The sequence below is a fragment of the Sminthopsis crassicaudata genome, chromosome 3, assembly GCF_048593235.1.
Source record: "Sminthopsis crassicaudata isolate SCR6 chromosome 3, ASM4859323v1, whole genome shotgun sequence".
Taxonomy (NCBI): Eukaryota; Metazoa; Chordata; class Mammalia; order Dasyuromorphia; family Dasyuridae; genus Sminthopsis; species Sminthopsis crassicaudata.
This window is the reverse complement of record NC_133619.1, coordinates 485,886,437-485,897,520: the sequence shown is the minus strand read 5'-3', so window position 1 is coordinate 485,897,520 and position 11,084 is coordinate 485,886,437.

Here is an 11,084-nt window from a genome sequence, read left to right as displayed (position 1 = left end):
TGGTTCACACTCAGTATAACACTGGATTTTGCTGTTTGCAATGAAATTCCTTACTGAAGCTATACCATGTGTATTTAAATGAAGTTGGTTAGAAAGTGTGTGTGTGTGGGGGAAGGAGACTTGAAACAAGATATTATAAAAAGTAATTTAATTCTGGGATAGGAGTTAGGGGCCCTAGATTTAGTCATATCTCTACTATCAGGTAATGTTTTGATTTCAGGCAAGTCATTTAATTTCCCCAACCTTCATTTTTCTCATCTACAAAATAAAAAGGTTGGCTTAGATGATTTGGAAGATCTTTTCCAGGCATAAAAATAAGGAATTCAAATACTTGAATAATTATAGCATTATGCAGGACAAATGGTAAAGGGAACATTTAATAAAATTTTGATTTGACTTGTTGATTGTGTAATTATTTTCTTATTTTAGATGCACTGATTTTATTCATGCAAAATGATCTAGCCACACTGATTTTGTTTACTTTATAGAATCAAAATTATTTGTTTTCTTTTACAAACTCTATCTTTTGTCTGGTTATGATTTTTCCCTCTAACTAGAGTTTTTTCTCCACTTAAAAATTGACCTCTTATATTTAGATTATTTATTTAGAATTTAGTGTGAGTTATATTGTAAAAGGTTGACATAAACCTTTCTTTTGCCAAGCTGCTTTTTAGTTATTATGACATAAAAAGAACTCTTTTCTCATCACCTTCCACCCTTCCCCATTAATTTGTGTTATTACACTTGACAGACATTAAGGCTATAGTTTAAGTCTGTTTTACTTAACAGATAATCTATTCTACTGATCTACTTTTCACTTTTAATCAATATCAGTAGCTTTCTGCTAAGGTGGCAATTAGGACACAAGTATCTGAAGTGAAACATATAGAACATAAAATAGAAATTGGGAGTGGAGGAAGTTCCTAAATGAAATTCAGAAGCATGGGAGGTCAAAGTCAGACAGAATAGGAGAAGCCCCACAGTTCAGTAGAGAGGACAATGGCTGGAATTTTAAGTATCTGCTTGTGCCCTTGAGATTTCTTCTTCCATTTGGCCTCATTAGTCTATTTACTTTGCTCCAGGGTCTGGGCATCTAGGAGCCCCTGATAAGGCTATTTCTTATATGTACTTTGTGTGTAGCAAGAAAGCAAGACAGACCCAAGAAGATAAGACCTTGCCCTCAGAAAATGAGTTTAGTAGATCTCCAGTTCAGCCTTTTTCCTCTTCTTTCTACATACCAATTTTGGGTTCTGTTTCAGGGTAACTTGTAGACAGTGAAGTTATGTACATGTAAATGGGATTATGGCGAAAAATGTGTGTGTATGTGTGGAGTATAATATCTCTTTTTGAAAGTTATATTCTAGTATAGCTGGTTATTGTAATTCCAAGCACTTTTAAAAAGGAAGAGTGTATTATCATTGTTTCAGATAGGATACTGGGAATGTGATAGTTGCTAAGAGACTATTATTTATACCTTAGAAATAATACACATATGCAAAGGGCAAAAAGTCAAGTTTAAGAAACAAGAGAATTTACTCCTTTGAGACTAAGGAAGAGGATCTTAGGACAATTGTGCTCTTTGGAAGTCTCCTTGCTTATCCATAAACAAAAAGATGAGAGTAAGCAATTCAGGAAGATAGGTTGGAACATTGTTGGTAAGCAAATGTAGTTTTCTTGATAAAAAAACTAGAGGGACACAATTTTCAAGGTTTTTGTTGAAGAACTGACTAGGTTTAGTTTGAATATGGACGAAATTTTGATTTGAAATTAAAAAAATGCAAGACACATCATTTGTATTGCAGTAGGGGACATAAGCAAGTTTAGATTAAGCAGTGAATCTATTCCTAATATTCAAAAGAACTTCTAAGTTTATTCTATTCTGTATCATTTTATTTGCTGTTTATGCTGACAACCCACCCAACACCTTGACTTCATAGATCTCCTTCTTTAATTAACTCATTGTTATAAACACACTCTGGACATTGACATCATTTAGAAATGCTTTATTTTCAACATCTTGAATTTTGAGCTTTCTCTCTCTAACCATAATTTCCTGAGTTTTTCCCTCCTCAAATCTCTCCTTCCTCTCGAAACTATTCTTTGTCTTTATTGTGACCTTTGAGCTCTTAGCTTCTCCCGAGTATCTTAATTCTTTGCCTGATTTCTTTCACCACCTGTCTTCTTTCCCAGCCTGGACTCCTTGGTCAGCCATTCATAGTCATTAGCATTCTAGGTTCCCTGGAATACTTGACATTCTGTCATGATGATTTCCAGTACTGTATAGCCTCTGCCATCTGTTTTCTCCATTCCTGATCTGGGGCTGTCAGACTACTGGAGAAAGTCATGAAACCATGCTGACTATCTGACCTCAGCTAAACCATTTTCCTTACTCATCATCCTCTTGTTAACTGCTTATCATATTCTCCATGGTGGTTGTTCTAAACTTTTTTAATAAAGAAATTTTCAGTAAAGATTCTCATCTCTTCAAGAAATCCTTTTTAGTTTCTACAAATACTTGTATAATCAATTAGAAAGGCACCATAATGTAATAGCTAGAAGGTCATCCTTGAAGTAAAAAACAGAACTTTGTCCCAGTGTTTAGCACAATGCCTGGGACATAATAGGTGCCTTAAAGTGTTTACTGACTAACCAAAAAATGCAGTTGAGATCAGGTCTTGTCTCTGACTGCATGACAATAGGGAAATCATCAAATTTCTCAGTTTCCCCAGATCATATTCTATTAATTACAGAGATTTTTACTGATCTGCATGTATGAGTAGTTTTCATGCTAGAAGCTTTTCCATTTTGAGAAATGGGTCAAGATCAAATAATAAATATAAAAATGGAACTGAAAGGCACATAGGCCTGTGTGTTTGTGTATATATGATGTTTTCCGTAGTTGAACCAGCAAGATACCCTGAGGAATCATTTACCAAAATACTGGAAATGCTATGCCTCTCTCTCCCCTTTTCACTTCAGCCTTCGAAGCCTTCATTGAGAGGAGCAATCACTGAGAAGAAGAAGGACCTATTTTCCTTACCACTATCAACACCATCTCCTCTCTTTCCCTGCCACTGCTGGGGAAATGATCGCCCAAATTTCAGGACTAATTGCACTCATAAGGCTACCAGTTTTGCTTCCATCCTAACTCTGGAAGCCATCATTCCAGGAAGCAACCCCTGTGAAGATAGGGCTGGGCAATTGCTTCTTTGTTTAGTACAATTCATTTTTCCTTAGACTCCACAGCTGTTGACAACTTGGAAAAGAAAGTGAGGAGGGGGCAATGAAGAGGGGAAACCCTGAAACTCTCTGTGAAACTCTCTCTAAAACTTCTTCAAGGATAAAGTCTCTTTGAATTTTGGCCTCTGCAAAAGACCTCACCCCAAGGAAAACAGGATAAACATCTTCATTCTATTATCCTGAAAGCTGGGCACCACCCCCATTGATAACACTCACTACTGATTAAGCTTCCCTATTGAATTAAAGATCCCAGCCTAAAAACAAAAGACTTGTCAATTGTCAGTGCTGTAAAATTACCCATGCATATATTTTGTAAATAAAAAGTTATAATTTAAAAAAATCAGAAAAAAAAATCAGCCTAGAGACACTCATTCAATTCCAAGATTCTCTATTCTAATTCTAGCTCAAGCTGCACCCAGTCCCCATCAAGAGCAACTTCCAGCTTGTAGCCAAGGCCTCAATTATAAAATTACCTAACTTGGGGCTCAGTCCTTGCAGAGGACCTAACATGCCAAGGAACTTCTCTCTTTGGCATAGCAGCAACCTCTGCCTGCTGAAATGATATTCTCTTTCAGTGTTACCCTCTCTTTATCTTTCTCATCTATTTCCCTAACAAGGCTTTATACCTCTCTGCCGGGATTTTTGTGTTAGAAATTCTCTATTTCTCTGCCAGGACTCCTCCACTAGAAACTTTATATCTCTCTGTTGGGATCCTGCCACCAAGGAATTCAGTCTTTCTATTCATGCATAGCAAAGGCTGACTTCCCAATGCCAATAATAAACTTCTTTTTTGCCAGTCTAGCTTTTTGGGTTCATAAATTCCTTTATAAATTCCTTCTGCGCAGCCAGAGGGGGGTTCCAACTCCCTTACTTAGAGGATTAGGGGAGCTAAATCTCTTCATTTGGTTCCCTAAACCCCAAACTCATCATTTAACTCCCTGAACACCATAACCCTAACCTCATAATATTTAGTTCCCTGACCAGGAATCCTGAAATCTAGACCTCAACAAAAGCTTTTTGTTTCCAAAGTCCTTGGTACTGTGAATTGATTCACCATCAGAAATAGGCCTGGGTTTATCGGTAGAAATGGGATGAAAGAAGATGAATCGCAATCTTTGTTACTTCTATTGTAAGGACCATGGAACCATACTACTTTCTCATCTGACTTACAACTAAAACTTCCTATATGTGTTGTCTACTGCCATTGGAATGGGAACTTCTTCAAGGGATCGCGCTTTTCCATTTGTATCTCTGGTGCTTTGTACATAGTAAGCACTTAAATGTTTTTTTTTTTTTTTCATTCATTCATTCATGCTAGAGAAACAATGTTTTACTATTAGGGAAATCTCATTGGGTGATAGGCCTGAACATCCCATTTACCTTGGCAAAGCTTTGACATACTGACATCTGGATCATATGAACTTGCCTGTCACCATCCCCAGAACAGACTCAGTTAAGCATATTAACTGCACTTCTATTGACAGCTATGCTTTTTGATCATTAAGTTACCACTGCTAAAAATGTTGTTAGATCTCCTCTTGTTCAATTGCCTACAGAAACGTTTTTTTCTTACAAAATTCCAAGTTTCTTCAATCATTGAATGAGATTTGCCTTGTTAAATTCTAGAATTTTGTTCATTCCTAACATTTTAATATTTCACTTTGCCATCATATAAAACTTCCAGATATCAGTTGGAAAGGACCTCAAAGGCTGTCTAGTTCAGTCTGTAAATGAAAATCCTCTCTCCATCATATCCAATAAGTGGCATTCCATCAAGCCTTTACTTGAAAAGCCTAGTTAGAGGGCAGTTACTACTGCCTGGGGAAGTTTTTTTTTTCCTTTTTTCTTTTTTTCCAATTTTCTATAGCTCTTATTGTTAAGACGTTTTCCTCATAACAAGTCAAAATTTGCTCGTAGCTGCGCTGTATGGAATTAAGCTGAACAAGCCTAATCCTTTGTCTATCTATATAACAGTTTTTTCAGGTACTTGAATTCTGCCATCATATACCCCCACCCAATCATTCTGTCTTTTCAGACTTAAAAGAAGAGATAATAGCAACTCTTATGACCCAATTTGATTCATATTCAGTAAATTTTGTTGTGAGTGTCTTTGGGATGTTTTCCAAAACAAATCTACTCTCAAAGAGAAGCATTTGCTACTACCAAGGATATGTATAACACTGTGATGTATACTATGAAGGTAACTACAGAAAATGTTTCTTTTTTGTGTTTTAAAGATTGGATCTCCCTATCTCACTTAGGCTAGAAGGATAGGATTTAGCTCTAGGACCACATCTTTTGTTGATTTTCATGGAAATTTTGATCTGCTCCATTTCTAATTTGAATTAGTTTTCTCATCTTTAGACAAACTGTTGGCTCCTCATTTCTGGAGGCCATTTTAATGCCAAACATAATATGGAGCCTACTCTAGCTCAGATTTCCCCAGTTTAAGAAATCCACCAACTTCAATCTCCCAAGGAGCTGTGATTATAAGTATTCACCACCATACCTGGATAAAAGAAAAGTTTTCAAAACTAGGTCAGTTAATAATAAAGAATTTATACTAGATAGCTTTAACAATCTCTTCCAACTTCAAATTTATGATCCTATAATCTTATTTAACCCTCAAAACAATCCTGTAATATTGTAATAAATAACGCAAAAATTTTACAGATGAAGAAACTGAGACTTATAAAAGTTAAGTTCCTTGCCAATGATCATAGAGATAGTATCTGGCAGAGAAAGGATTCAAACACTTGGCTTTCCTTATTCCAAAATAACATTGTCTTTCAAGTTTCTAAGCATTTAATATGTGTACCTCTTGTTGAATTAGAAAATAAAGTGCTTTATAAATTTTGAAGAACTATATAAATATAGTTTCTTATTGTTGCTGAGCACAGAAAAGAATGAAAAAAAGATGTGGAACATATACTAGAAGCAGTTAAACAAATTCAAATTGATGGGGGTTGAGATTCTTTTCTAATTGCCCAACCCATGGCTGACCTTGATTCACAAATCCTGGTCAAAGGCACCCTTTGAATATCCGGGCCCAGCCCCCACCATCAGCTCAGCTTCCTCCAGCTCTCACCTGATCTGAACTAACTGAAAAGCCGGTGGAGAATTTAAGGGTACCGCCCATCATCTCTTCTTAGCAGGAGCCCTCCCAGCCAACACATGGTATCCTTCCGGCCATGTAAGGGTTCCTGCCCGCCCAGGGGCCACCTTCGGCCCTGGAGTCTTTCTAACTTAACTTTTCTTCCAAATTCCTACAATAAACCTTTTTATTTATCAATCTAGGTTTTCGGGCCTGTAAATTCATTTTACAGGGGACACTGTGCCTCATGGGATTATCTATGTGCCGAGAAATGGGGTTTCCCCCTTTCCTTTTCCTCATTAAAATATTATAGGATTCTATGACAAGAGGAATCATATATATTATTCAAAAAAGGAAGATATTATGGTGGGCCAGCTGGGTTGAGAGGACTTTGGGTTCTTGAGTTTGGATTTGAAGGATAGATAGGAAGAAAAAGAATGGTATTTCATGGGAGCAAGAGCAAAATGTTAGGATAAAACATGATGTGCCTTCAGTGTCCAGTGTTTCAGAGACAGTGAGAAAACCATTTTGATTTGTGTTTGTGTTAGGAATGAGTTAGAAAGCTGAATGGGGCAAGTCAAGTCAGATTGTAAAGAATATGGATTTTGTCCTATAAGTGATGTTCACTGAAACACATAATAGAACTATAGAAATTTGCATTATAAGAGAAAAGTCAACATTTTAATTAATTTGCTACATTTAGCTAAAGCCAGTAATTAAGGTATAATTAAAAACAACTGCCCTTCCCTAACTTATCCATTGATGTATCAGGTAATTCAGTTAATATCAATTCAACAAACATCCATTAAGTACCTACTGTATGCAAGTCACTATACTAGGTGCTTTAAAATAAAAGACAAAAAAAAAACCAGTCTGATCTCAGGGACTTTTGGGAAATTATTCTGAGCATTGTGTTAGGTAAGCACTATTGAAGGTACAAAGAAACTTAATAGGTAATTCCTAGCTACATGGAGCTTACCAATATCTGATGATTCAGACCCATTTAATTCAAAAGTCAATGGTTTAGTTTTTTAAAATTTAAAATAAATGGGATTTTACTGTATTCATCAAGTCACAGAAAGTAAAAATATCTGAAACAGTTTTTGAAAGGTAGCTAAAATAGGTCTTTGCTCATTTTCTTTTAATGTGAATATTTTTAGCTTCTATAGAGAAAAAAAGACTAGAAAAGTGGATTCCTTGAAACAGTGAATACTATTTATACTTCACAAATTGTGTTTCTATAGAAATCACTCAAAAAGATGGAAAATCCCCTTTCAAGGAAATTCAATTGCCTTTGTAGTTGTCAAGTTCTTTTCTGTGCATATCAATGTGGGCTTTAAACAAAGTATCTAAAGGGGATGTGCACATCAAAAATGAATCAGCTAAAATTGGAGTTGTTGCTTTCTCTTCCTAAAGATCTGCTTCAAGAGCTATTGGCATGAATTCTCTTCCCCTTTTCTGTTCTCCTTGTTCCTTTTTATCTTTTCTCCTCAATCACTTCTTAGCAAATGAAGGAGATGGATCCATTCTCATTTCAGCTCTACTTAGCCACCTGTGTGTATATGTGTGTGCCAGTTTATATAGTGTATGTGTCTGTGGTATGAGTGTGAGTGTGGGTGTGTGAATATGTGTAGTTTTAATGTTAGATGTTTTCTTCTTGTTAATAATTTGAGATTGCCACTATTACCATGGAGGCAGCATGCTATGGAGGCAGCATGCTGCAGAGGAGAAAGCACTGGCTCTGGAGCCAGAGGATTTGTATTCAAACCCAACATGTGTGAATCCTGCCTCTGTCACTTATTCTGTGTGACTTTGAGTAAGTCATTTAACCTTTCTGGGTCCTACTTTCCTTTTCTGTATAATGAGGAGGTTGGAAAAGATGACCTCTAAGGTCTCTTCCAGCTCTAAATGTGACCCTTAACAGAGGAGTGGGGGTGGGGCTCTGTGTGTGTTCTCTCTGCTAAAACAATACTTTCCTTTACAGAAATGCCAGCTGCTCATGGGCTAGACTTTATTTTCACGTTCATCTCTCTCTTTTTTCATGGAAATATTTTCCCCTGTTTATTCAATAATCACGTTTTTTTTTGCACAACAAACTATAAAATATCCTTCCACTGTATTAAATAAACATTTTTTCTAATTAAAAAAGGTGGCGAAAGTTTACATTGGAGGGAGGAGGGGAATGATGGATACAAGGCCCATCTGTTATTATTTGGACCTTTCTTTGAGGGAGTAATAAAATGCAAGCTGTGCAGACAAATTCCACGTGGCCAGTCCTCCTGTGGGCAATTAGCTTCCTCCTGTCCAGGCAAGTTTTCACGGAATGGTATATTTTTTACAGCATGCTTATGGGACAGTGGAATCATATGTCTTTCTCTATAAGACCTCCTTAGAAGTAGAGACTGTTGTCTATCAAAGGTCTGGGTATACTCCAGAAACAATGGTCATATTGCTTTCATCCCCAACTCCCCTATATGTTGATTAGACATCTTTGACATCCTGCTGGAAGATTTGGTGATGGCCTAGACTCCCGGCCATGCAGGGTTTGGAACAACTAAACTGGGCCTGCTGAGATTATGATAATGTGTTCCTTAGAAACACATGACAATTTAATATAAGAATCAGAATTTTAGGGATATTTTATCCATTCATTTTGATCATAACCAATATTTTACAGACAGGACTATGTGCAGGTATTGGGCTAAAGCAACACAGAGAGAGAAACAATCAGAAAAACAAATAAACAAGCTTACATTTTAATGGAAGGGGGGGAGAGACAATACATAAAAGGAAGTATAAAAGGGGAGAACTTTCCTGCATAGGGGGACAATGGCAAATTCTAGAGAATGAGAAGCACATCTGGGAAGAATGAAGCATGGCATGGATGTTGTGATCCTGCCCCCCAAATGGAACCCCAGAAGAAATTCAGTACTGGGAGAAGAGGGCTGGTTTAGTGGAAGGATGTTCCAGTGTGAGATGACAACTCATTAGTGGTGGAAAAATCTGGAGAGTCAGAAGTAGAGCTGGGAGGAAAACATCACATTTTTGTTGATTCCCTTCACTAATTTACCTTTGTTTCCTATGATTTAATTTGTTATGGAAATGCCCTCTGTTGCACCTTGCAATCTGTCTATAACTTATGGTCTTAGAGGTTTATCTGAGATTCAGAGATGGTAAATGACTTGCCCTGAGTCATATGATTAGTGTCACAGGTGGAATTAGAATAAAGATATTACTCAATGCTAAGTCCAGCACACTATTCAATATGTAATAAGGTCTCATAATAGTACTGTAAAATACTTAAATAAGCTTAGACCAAGAATTTTGTATAAGTGTATTTAGGCAGCTGATTCATTTCCCAAATCATTAAAAAATTTATATCATTAAAATTAAATAATTAAAAACTATAATATGATGGTAAGGTAGTATTAATATTTTGTGCCCTATTCATTTCATCCTCTGGTATTTCATCCATCAGTTCTTTAATACAGTTTCAAGAGTTGGAAAGGAACTCCTTTCTTCTTTACATACCAGGTTCATCATGGCCTTTTTTTTTTTTTTTTCTTTAACATTTTTTTCTTCTTTTTTGATATTCCTTCCTCCTTTGTCCCCAAGGCGATAATTCTATCTGCCTACAATTATATCTACTTGCTTTCTTAAATATCATTAGTCTAAAGGAAGTAATTTTTAGGTTTGAGAACACTCCTGATCATGCTTCTTAATGAAAAGAGTGTTGCAAAGTATATATTCAAGGCATACATGCTTTCTCATCAGATGCCAGTTTTACAATGAACACAAATGGCAAATAAGCTCATTTATTCAAGTTGATAGCAAAATAGAAAGTATGGAATATATATGAGAATATATGGCAGACAATATAGACTAAATGAGCTCTTCTTTTGGGAATGGGATAGCTCAACCAGGAGAAAGAATCCCAAACCTCTGATGTACTAAGTTTCATCATCATTACTAAGGGATACGACATGGCGGAGACTGCCTACCAGTTCCTCTACATGGTATCTCTCTGTCTCTCTCTGTCTCTCTCTTATACTCTCTCTCACTATCTTTCCCCTTCCCTTCTTATCCCTCTATCTCTTTGTCTTTCTGTCTCTGTCTTTTTCCTCTCCTTCCCTCTCCCTCTGTCTCTGCTGTCTTTCTGTTTCTCTTGCACACATGCTCTCTCGCTCTCTCTTGCTATCTGTCTCTCTCTTGTTCTCTGCCTCTGTCTAGCTCTCTCTTTTAATCTGAATCAAGATTGAAATCATGATTTTCACTGTATTGATCAAAGGTTTCATTTTTTACAACACTGTTGCTATTATATGCCACTATACTTTGTATCAGGCCTTCCAGGGTTTCTCTGAAAACCCTCTTTTTCATAATTTCTTACAGTAGAATAATATTCCATTATATTAATCTACTGTAGTTTTGTTCAACTATTCCTCCATTAGTAGTTCTTTAACACCACAAATTTTTTTTCCTATATCTGAGTCCTTTTATTCTTTCTTTGATCTGTTTAGGGGTACTGTTCTAGTTGTGTTATATCCCTGGGTGAGCCTGGGTCAGAGGGTATAATAATTTTCATAATCTTTTTAGGGATAGTTCCAAAATGCTTTCCAGAATGACTGGACCAGTTCACAGTCCTTTAATGTAATTTTTTTCTCATAATTCTTCCAATATTTGTCATTTTCCTCTTTTGCCAATGTTGCCATTCTGATGGGTTTGAGGTAGAGTTGTTTTAATTTGCACTTTT